This window comes from Engraulis encrasicolus, chromosome 1 (genome assembly GCF_034702125.1).
Source record: "Engraulis encrasicolus isolate BLACKSEA-1 chromosome 1, IST_EnEncr_1.0, whole genome shotgun sequence".
NCBI lineage: Eukaryota > Metazoa > Chordata > Actinopteri > Clupeiformes > Engraulidae > Engraulis > Engraulis encrasicolus.
Window position 1 is genome coordinate 47,482,333 of NC_085857.1, and position 11,267 is coordinate 47,493,599.

Sequence of the window (11,267 nt, forward strand, 5' to 3'; positions counted from 1 at the left end):
TGTTTCTTTTAGGTGTACTTCAGATTGCCAATGTTGACAGCATTCATGCATCCCCAAACCATGTCAGTCCCACTACCATGCTTGGCTTATGAGAGGATATACCTTTTTTGTACAACTCACTTGTTTACCACCACACATGCTTGACACCATCTAAAGCAAATGTGTTTATCTTGGTCTCAAGAGAGATGAACAGACCAAGGATATGGATCACTGGAACCATGTTGTGTGATCTGAAGAGACCAAGATAAACAAATTTGCTTTAGATGGTGTCAAGCATGTGTGGTGGTAAACAAGTGAGTTGTACAAAAAAGGTGTATCCTCTCATAAGCCAAGCATGGTAGTGGGACTGACATGTTTTGGGGATGCATGAATGCTGTCAACATTGGCAATCTGAAATACACCTAAAAGAAACATGCATGTCAACATGCACTGTGACTACTGAAGTAGATCATGATATTCTCCATAGGATTGCATTCAAATCTCACACCAATCTATTTAAGCCAGATGCAGACTCAAAATTTAAAAGTTCAATGCAAAGAAAGGTTGAAATGCACACTGATGACCTCCCTTTTCATTTTGTTTCATTTCGAGACGATTCGAGCCAACATAGCCCCTTCTCTACCGGATTTTAATCTGGGGTGTACTCACTTTTGTGAGTACATGTTCAAACATTAATGGCTGTATTTTGTTTTTTTCTGAGTGAACAAGAAATGTAAGCGGTTAAATATGTTGTTAAAAGGTCACTAATCATTGTGTCAAAGTTACAATTCTGTAATGCTTTCCTATGAAAAGATATACTCAAACATCTGCAAAACTGTGAGGGGTGTATTCACTTTCGTGATATACTGTATAACATATAAACACTATATATACTGTATGTAGGCCTATAGGCTATATATGTTCTCTGAAGCATAGAAGTAACGCACAGTGTTCCGTACAGCGCCACCTCGCAGAATGGCGTTTCCGCAATCAAAACAATGCCATTCGGTGTGATGGCAACCATCACACGTATTGAATGGCTCATGTGAAAGAGGAGGTTGTTGTCTTCAAAATAAGACCACATCGACTTACAGTGGAGCATTGTGGTTAATGTATGGATTGATTATTTGTGCCAAGTGCCGGTTAGCCATGTGCCGCTAGCTTCCGTCGGCCTGAACAAATAAGTAACAGTATTCCGTACATCTGATTTACCTTAAAATGCTGCATTATTAATGGTTTTCATGCAATTATAATGTTGGTGTGTTTGTTTGTTGTCAAACTATCCCTTCAAAACAGAGTTTGAATGACTACAACACGGTAAAGATAACTTTGAAAGCAACATGCATGCTAGCCGGAAGTAGCTTATTGCAACCTTGTTGCAACAAGCTACATTGCAGCCAAGAACGGCACTTCCATACGCGGTTGCTATGTTATTTTTACCGTGTTATATTCACTTAAACTCTTCATGGAACGAATAACAATTAGTTTAGCACTTCACAAACACATACACATTAGATCGGTCATGAAACCCATTGGTAGTGCACCGTTTTAATGTAATGAAGTTGTACGGAGTACTGTTACTTATTTGGTCAGATGTGTTCGGAATACTGTTACCTATTTGATTTAATTAATCAACCCATACATTAACCACCGCAATTCTAGTTGGTCTTATTTTGAAGACGACAATCTCCTCTTTCAAATGAGCTATACAATAGGTGTGATGGTTGTCATCACACTGAAAAGTTTATTTTAATCGCGAAAACAGCATTCTGCGAGGAGGCGCTGTACAGAACACTGTGCGTTACTTCTAGTTTTTTCAAGACCTCTTCTCGCAGATTATGCAGAAAATGGGGGGAAAAAACAATCTTTATTCATGATTTTCTCAGTTTTTCTCTGGCCTATGTGGGCTGTTTTCTCATGGCTAGTCACAAATGTGACTATGTTCCAAACTCATGAGATATAGAAGGAATTCAATAGTTTTTTTACCGTAATAATTTTCGCTAGAATACTGGAACAGCAAGCTTGTTTTTTTGTTATTGTTATTTTTAAAGGGTTGTTAAGAACACTGAAAGAAAAGACAAAATTAACATCAGAAAAAAAAATGAACATGACTTGTAACTTCAAAGGCACACTGTGCAGGAAATGGTAAAAAAAAGGTACTGCAACTATGCAGCTTGAAACTGGACTGCCTATTGCCAAATTTTATCTTTTCATGAAAGTTTACTAAGTAATAAACTAATATATTCTAGTATGGCCCAAGTACAGTCATTTTTGCAGCTAAAAATGGCTATTTCTGGAAATTCAAAATGGCGGATCATGTTTGAAAACTGCAATTTTTCCAGAATTTGAGGGTGGTGGTAAGTATTCATGAAACAATCAAGTAACATTAGTGAATGGGTAGCATGAATTCTGGAAACAACTAAAAATCTCACACAGTGTACCTTTAAATCACAATAACATCACTGTTGGTCGAGCGCTGGTTACATCATGTGAGGCATTACATTGACTTAAAGTCTTATTAAGTTTAACAATCACACCAAACACTATTAATATTAATTAACTATAGAGTATTTTATTTATATAAAAAGTGTATAGCAAAAGCAGAGAGAGAGAGAGGGGGGGGGGGGGGGGGGTAGACATCCCTTTAGTAATGAGCTCCATTTCTGATGTACATAAGACTCCATCAGTCTAAGCCACAGGTCTGATCTTCATATTGAAGAACTTAAGTGAGTACTTGGGTCCTTTAAAGTAACGCCAATTCACACTAATGGCATAGTGTGATGTGTCACCCCACAGGTAAACCCCATTGGGATTGGAATAGTGACAACTCCTGTACCAATAACCCCCTAGATATGTGGCAGCACAGTTTTTAGACACGCTGTCTTGGTCACGGTCAAAGGTGCTAAACTTCATCCCATTGTGATAAGAAAGTGAGTCACCTAAAGAAAAAAGGATAAAAAAAAACAAATGTAAAACACAAGAAAATATCAGTCTTATAGCTATATCAAAATGGCTCCATTTTATACTTATACTGTGTTTGGCTGTTTCGTGAGATCCTACTACACATTTAGTTCCTTACTGCACTATTCTCATACTGTAATGTAGATGATCTATTGGAAATGCAATCAAACTATAAAAAATTGTACATTACATTACATTTAGCTGATGTATTTATCTGAAGTGATGTATTGTAGTTTCTTGCAGGATATTTGGTTTTAGTCATTTATCACATCTTGGTCATTGCCATTCTCATGACAGGGGCCACAAAAGGGTCCTGACTCACCGGCGCCCCCATTGGTGAAGCCGCTGACAGTCAGCTTGTATCCGTCCTCTGGTGAGCCGACAGAGAAGGTGGAGTATTTGGCAAAAACTCTGTTGCCCTCAAAGTCCTCCATGTCCACTCGCAGCTCATACTTCTTCTTGCTGGTCAGCAGGTGGAGTGTCTCCAGTCCTGCGATGAAGAAAAAGATCATTGGGAGAGCAGGGTCATGCCTGGACATTGGACTAGAGCTCAGGTTTTCAAAAGGGGATTATGTGCAAAGAAAATGGCAAGCAACGTGTCAACTGTAATTAAAAGTATATATTTTAAAGTTAATGCTAGAGTCCTTGCAATTCAATTCTAAAGCAGCTTAAGCAAAAGGGAAAGGGCTAGAGAGGAGAGAGAGAGAGCTAGAGTTGACAAGATGATTTATGAAATACCACAACTTAATATATAAATATATCCACATTTCACTATAAAAACTTTTGAAGCACTCCTTTCCAAAACCCTTTCAGAGCAATGTAAATGCTGTTTTCAGTGAGCATCAGAAAAACATGGAACTACTTAACTTAATCAGCAGAGACCAGTGAAACAGCTCACACTCAAATGCAACGTAATATGTGCAGGCACAATTGAACATGATGGGAAGCGGTTTGTGAAATTTAAATATGACTATTCCGTGTGTCTGTGTGCACAATTTCAGTTCGAGTTTGTAAATAAATACTGAGTTTTGCTCCAGGTTTTGATTTTGGTTCTCTGACTTTGAGTTCGACATCCTTGCTGCACCTGAACCTGTTCCTGAACCTGAACGCGTATCTGATCCTGAGCCTTCCTGCACCTTACCTCCATCTGAACCTGGTCCTGAACGCCTTAACCTGATCTGCATACTCCCCGTGTATGACCTGGCCCAGCCTGACTCATCTACTCTTCTGCTCTGGTAGCCCGACCAGCCTGCTTTGACCCAGACTCTGATTTCTGCCTGCCTCTGTCTGTGCTTTTGCTCTCGTTGATCTGCGCTGGTGTGTGTGTGCTGTCCATTCACTCTTACCCAGCCAGTACTCCCCATGGACATTCCCGAATCCTTCCTCATACTGCTGCCAGGGCCTGTAGAAGTTCACTGTACCATCCATTCTCCTCTGGAACACCTGTGTGCACACACACACACACACGCACACACACACACGCACACACACACACGCACGCACGCACGCACGCACGCACGCACGCGCACACACACACACACACACACACACACACACACACACAAATTTTGATAAAACATTATTATTATTTTTTTTACAACATAACAAAAATGCAGTCATTCAGTGTACAGTGCTTGTAAAAAAAACTCACTGTCCATCCTGCTCCCTCTTCCTTGTGGTTTTGGCAGCCCATGTCACAGTAAACATTGACAGGGGAACTGATGCCATTGGGGAAGATGGTGTAGACTTGGCTGATCCTCTCTCCATGTGAGTGGATCTCGTCACAGTCAAAAGGAAAACGGATGTCACACAGCACTAGCAGAGGCAGCAAGAGAACTCCTACGAACCTCAGCTGCTCACAGACAAGTGTGTTATTGAATAAAAATGCAAACGGTAAATAACCTTATTCAAGTTTTCATTCATGAAAATGTCAGATTAACTGTATTAAATAACCACATCACATTTTTATATTTCAATTTCACTTTCATTCATAGTCTTACCATGATTCTGCAAAATCCAGTTTATGAGGCCAGAAATAGATTATGGATAGTCTGGAAACATCACACAGAAAGGGTTCTCATGTACTATTAAACTTGCAGTCCCACCAAAAACATGCGCTTGCACGCACGCACACATGCTCTTGCACGCACATCTGCACATGTGTGTGTACACACGCACACACACACACAAACAAACACACACACAAAACAAAGAGGCATGCAGTAGATCAATGTAACTAAAGAATGATTTGCAAGTTTAAAGTTAATGTAGTGTAGTATAGTGTTTATTTTGTTGTTGTTGCTGTTGATAAGACATTATCCTAACATATCATTTATAATTTCAAATGCAATTTGCCATTTCGTTGTTCATTTGTTTTTGTTTTTGTCAAAAAGTTTTTTTCTCACATTACCACAGCCAGAGCAGTGAAGTGCATTCCACGGATTTAATTACCGCTGGTAGTACTGGTAGCAAATATTTTTATGCAATGTTACGCCCGTGGTATACCGTGGTATGCTGTATGATTTAAATTATCGAGTCAACAATTGAAATTTTGTTCAAAATTGACATAAAATACACATGCCAAATGAATCATGGAAAATACGCATGGTAAAGGAAATTTACTCTGTTACTGAAAATTGTTTAACCTTACTTAGACTATACGTATCTGCAGCTATATGATTTCACTCTAGAATTTCTACACCCCATTTTTTAGGGGTAAACTTACCACACGTGTTGTCTTGAAACTCCTGTATGTCCTGTATGTCTCACATGCCCTGGCAAACACCTGTGCAAACACCTTGTCACAATGCATATATAGCAATAGCTTATCTTTGGACACATCTTGTACCCGGTGCTGTAGGCTGTACGATCTGTGTGTGTGTGTGTGTGTGTGTGTGTGTGTGTGTGTGTGTGTGTGTGTGTGTGTGTGTGTGTGTGTGTGTGTGTGTGTGTGTGTGTGTGTGTGTGTGTGTGTGTGTGTGTGTATGTGTGTGTGTGTGTGTGTGTACTCACCCTTTGTGGTATGTAAAACAACTGGATTAGTGGTATGTTTGCAGTATATGACAGTAATGTTTGCAGTAAATGACAGCCTTGTGTTCCCTCCTTCCCAGAAATGCAAGGTGTGTGTGTGTGTGTGTGTGTGTGTGTGTGTGTGTGTGTGTGTGTGTGTGGTGTGTGTGTGTGTGTGTGTGTGTGTGTGTGTGTGTGTGTGTGTGTGTGTGTGTGTGTGTGTGTGTGTGTGTGTTTGTGTGTGTGTGTGTGTGTGTGTGTGTGTACTCGCCCTTTGTGGTATGTAAAACAACTGGATTAGTGGTATGTTTGCAGTATATGACAGTAATGTTTGCAGTAAATGACAGCCTTGTGTTCCCTCCTTCCCAGAAATGCAAGGTGTGTGTGTGTGTGTGGTGTGTGTGTGTGTGTGTGTGTGTGTGTGTGTGTGTGTGTGTGTGTGTGTGTGTGTGTGTGTGTGTGTGTGTGTGTGTGTGTGTGGTGTATTCTTGTGTGTGTGTATGTGTGTGTGGTGTGTGTGTTGTGTGTGTGTGTGTTTGAAAGAGAGAGAGAAAAGAGAGAGAGACAGAGAGAGGAGAGGAGACAGAGAGAGAGAGAGAGAGAGAGAGAGAGAGAGAGAGAGAGAGAGTATTAGTTAAGGGAGATTTGTAATGCATGTGCATCGGAGGGGAATCCTGGGCCACAAGATTGCGTTTAATAGCAACTGACTGCACTGATTTACCTAGAAAGAGACCTCCGCCAAGGAAGCTGAGGTAGAACATTTGACACATTTTTTTTTTTTTAAACTCATTCTGCCTTGTTTTTGTGGAATGTCAAAATTTTCCCTGTCCATCAATTCAATTTGCAGTTTCTAGGGGCGTTTAGAATTCTAGGATAGCAATGGTGAGAAATCTTTTTTTTAAAATCCTGGTTTCGGATCGTGATCACCAGCAAAACTGAATCACCTTTTGTCATTTCCTTTTGTCAATCCTTTTGTCATTTAATTTCAGTTCCACCAAATTTCATCCAAATCCGTCCATAACTTTTTGAGTAATCCTGCTGACAGACGAACAAGCAAACAGACAGACAGACAGACAGACAGACAGACAGAGAGACAGACAGACAGACAGACAGAGAGACCGACAAACTTAATCAAGGTGGTAGGTGATTCTGCTTTGAGTGTGTTTTTGCTTTTGGGGTCATCACTTTGTGATATGTCAACCAACTGGATTAGTGGTATGTTTGACATAGGCCTACATGTGACAGTAAAATGACAGTAAAATGATTTCCTCCTTCCCAGAAATTCAAGGTGTTTGTGTGTGTGTCTGTGTGTGTGTGTGCAGAGGCGCCATCTTCATGTCAACATTGGGTGGGGGGTGGGGGTCAGATTTTATTTATTTATTTATTTATGGGGGGGGGGGGGGTACTATTGTGGGATGTCAACGTTACCTCTGTGTTTCACTGACGCATTTGCATGGAATAAGCCAGGTCCATAATTTACTGAATATAGCCATACAGACATGACCAGTTCAGTCAATTTCAACATGCAGTTGTGCTCACACTACCCTGGACTTGTCAGTACCTGAGGACTTTTTTTCTTCTTCTTCGACCTTTTCTGAGATCTTGGTCATTGTAATGGGGGCAGTGCTTTGTTTGCATTTCAAAAAAACATTTTTATTTATTCCCAAAAACATCCGAAAGGTTATACAACATCAGCAGACAACTAGCAAACAGCGGTAGGCCTACCTTTTGGGAAAATGTTTGGAGTAGGCCTATGTTCATCTTTTTAAAAAAATGTAAACAAACGTTTCCCCCATTAGAATAGCTCATATCTCGGAAAGGGCTTAACCGAAAAATGTGGCATCACCGGGTACTGACTGACAAGTCAAAGGTAGCGTGAGCAATACAACAGCATATTGAAATTAACTGAACTGGTCCTTTAAGGCCGTTGGGTAGGCTATTTAGTTACCATTAAGACATTTACTAGATATACAGTGCAAGCACGTTGCCATATTTCAAAGTAGGATAGAACTTCTCCGGAGCATCTGGAATGAGGAGGATTGTTCTCTGATTGACTCTGATGAGGATATACTAACGTAGCATTAGTTTGGCGCTGCTCTGGATAAAAGCAGAGAGTGGTCTTCTATATCTGAGATGCTGGTATTAGCTACTTAAAGCGATGGTTCGGAGTAGATTCACCCTATTGCCATTTGAACCGTGACATCCATCCAGTAGCCTAGTACAACCGAAGTGTTTTCTGGCTTGGGCTGAGTTATTCAATGTTTATTCCGAATAGCTTGGAACAAGCGCAAGTGGATCCCGGGCAGTATCTCCAAACTTACCTCACAAAAATCACATGTCATGACACCAAACTTCTACAGTAGTACAAATATGGTCTGTACTCACAAAACAAAGCATTTGGAAGTTTGTAAATAGTCCAGGAGTTTATTATTATTATTAGGGGTGGGCATAGATTTTTTTTTAAAATCTTGATTAATCTATATCAAAATGGCTGATTCAGACTAGAAACAGTAGCAAAACAATGACAAAAAAAATCTTGAGTTTCTTTAGACAGATGGCGCATTAGACCAGAGCTCATCTCCCTTTTTTTCCTAAATGCATCTCAGCTTGAAAAAAACATGGTCATGTTGATGATGAAAACAAAACATCACTGCAATATTTGTTAAGTGTGTCGATTATCTTAGGAAGCATATACTGTCATTAGATACTGAAATTTCAAAATGAACAGCGCTACAAGTTGCACAGACAACACACAGATAAATCTATCAGGATTTTACAGGTAGCTGTTAATACCTGCTTGGCACTGCTGCCTGTCGCACCTCCTCCGGTGCCCATGGGTCAGCGAGGGAAAATAAGACTTGTGACACAAACATCTTTATTGTATAAATTACTAGACAAACATAGGGAATACGCATTCATCATGCATGCACAGGAGGTGCCTTCCTCAAGCACCTTCGCAGGTAGCTGTAGCCCTACGCCAGAAGCAAATGTCGTCAGGTGGTGTACAAATATTTAGGCTATTTAAACAACAGTTGAACAACAGTTCAGCATTTCTAATGGGCCCGGGAGAGAGAGAGAGAGAGAGAGAGAGAGAGAGAGAGAGAGAGAGAGAGAGAGAGAGAGAGAGAGAGATAATGATCTGCCATTGACTGTTAAAAAGGGCGGTGGCTCCTTTAAGACAGGATCTGCACAGGGACATCAAAGTGTCCACCGCAGAGATTTGGCATAAACCTGATAGTTTTTCTCAGAATGCCAGATTCACAACTCAAAAATGAATTCAGTTTGCCAATTTTTTTATTAAGCGCGACGACCACGCTACACGTTTAATAGTATTTTTATGCATTTTTATCACACGGAATGTTTTGCAATTCAACCGTATCTCTTTCATTTAATTTTCGTGGTGCGTTCACGTTATTGCCCGTTTTTCGTGGTTGGGCAACGAAATGCTGCCTATTCATTTGAATTGCCCGACTGCTGCCTAGCGACCCACTAGTTTGACGCCCTTTCGGTACCGTAACATGGTAATCAAACATTTCAAACCAGCAATTTAGGGTTAGGGTAAAGGTAGGGTTAGGTTTAGGTTTAGGTTTGGGTTAAGGGTTAAGGTTAGGGATAGGTTTAGGTTTAGGGTCGTATGACATAAGGCGTAAGTACCCAAAGGGCGTTGAATTAGTGAGTCCCGAGTGTATCAGCAGTGTTCTGTCAGCACCCCCTCCCCGCCCCTGCAGACGCTTGGATAACCATAGCAGCAGTCGGGCAATTCAAATGAATAGGCAGCGTTTCGTTGCCCAACCATGAAAAACGGACGAAAATTAAAGTTATTTTTTTCGTGAATACTTCACAAAATGACAGAGATAGGGCTCCGCAATTATGGCACAGGCAAGATTTCAGGAACAGGACTGTTGTTTGCTCCATGCAATGCGTGAATAAATATAGGCTGAGTCGGGCTGGTACCCACCTACAATAATGTCTCTCTACGCTTCACCTCAAACAATAAAGTCTCTCTAGTCTACCAATTATGATAGCACTCAAGCATCACCTACCATAGCAGAGAGATTAATGTTTGCAGCATGGGTATTATTTACATATATTATATAATATTTCTTTATTCAGGCCTCACAGAGTCGTTTAGAATAGTCTATAGGCCTGATCATTTGTTCTATTTTATGTTACCCTATAGGACTATACAATGACAACCTGTATTCATTACTTTACATTCCAGTGTCACATATTTCAATTTCACCTGATTTTTTATCTGTCCAATTCAACTAACATCTGCAGAATTTTCATGTGAACCCAGGTAATTTGGAATGTGGTACAAGAGTATAGGTGTAATGAATTCAGGTTGCTCATCACTAAAATGCAACATTGAGACATGAATTGACATGGATGGAATAACACATGCAGGTTCTGCTGGAGTTCAAGCTTATATGTTCTGTAATCTGTCATTGCCTTTAGTCTTTAGCCTTTTCATCTACTATTGTTATTCTCACTCACAAACTTTTATCCAGCTTCATCTAGTAGCCTAGTTGATTTGCTGAGCAGAATATTTCTGTTTGGGACGCCCAGGACAGGTTGCAAAATCAGGACATGTCCCGGGAAATACGAACGTTTGGTCACCCTAACACTTTGGCTAAAACCCAGCTGGAATGGATATTTCAAAATGTTTACTTTCAAACTGCTGCTACTGATTCAAGTGATTGTGTTTCACAGACAATGTTTTGACTCTTTTTTGACCATCTGGGAAATTCCCAAGCACACAGTGCTCACTGCACGCAACACGATTGAATTGATGCCCTAAATGACAGGCCAGAGCTCTATTGTGATTATAGCTCAATCAAACAATCCAACATCTTGATCAACACATTTCAAGACCAAAATCAGGATCAAGTAAGTGTATTGCAATGTCAACACAGTAGATAGACATTTGTTCTGGCACAAACCCACCATCAATGGACATAGAAATGCAACATCACAGCAAAGGACAGGGACGGGACTAGTTTAATGGGGGGACATGGGGTAAAGTAATAATAACTGGGAAATGTAGTCCCGCCTGAACGTGCTATGTCAGTGATTATAGTGGAGTAAGTCATTGAACTTAGCAGAGAGTTGTAGGCCTACCACCTGCTGAGAACCCCAGGTAATGTAATACTGATCCCTTGTGAATTCGACCCTATGTAAAGATGTTAAAAATGTATTCCCTGTATAATCAGATAGGAGGATCAAACGCACTGCTCAACGCATGCATCAGCCTGCACATTCAGACACATTACAATGGATTCTGATGGGTTAGTAAACCAGCAAGCAATTATCAAATT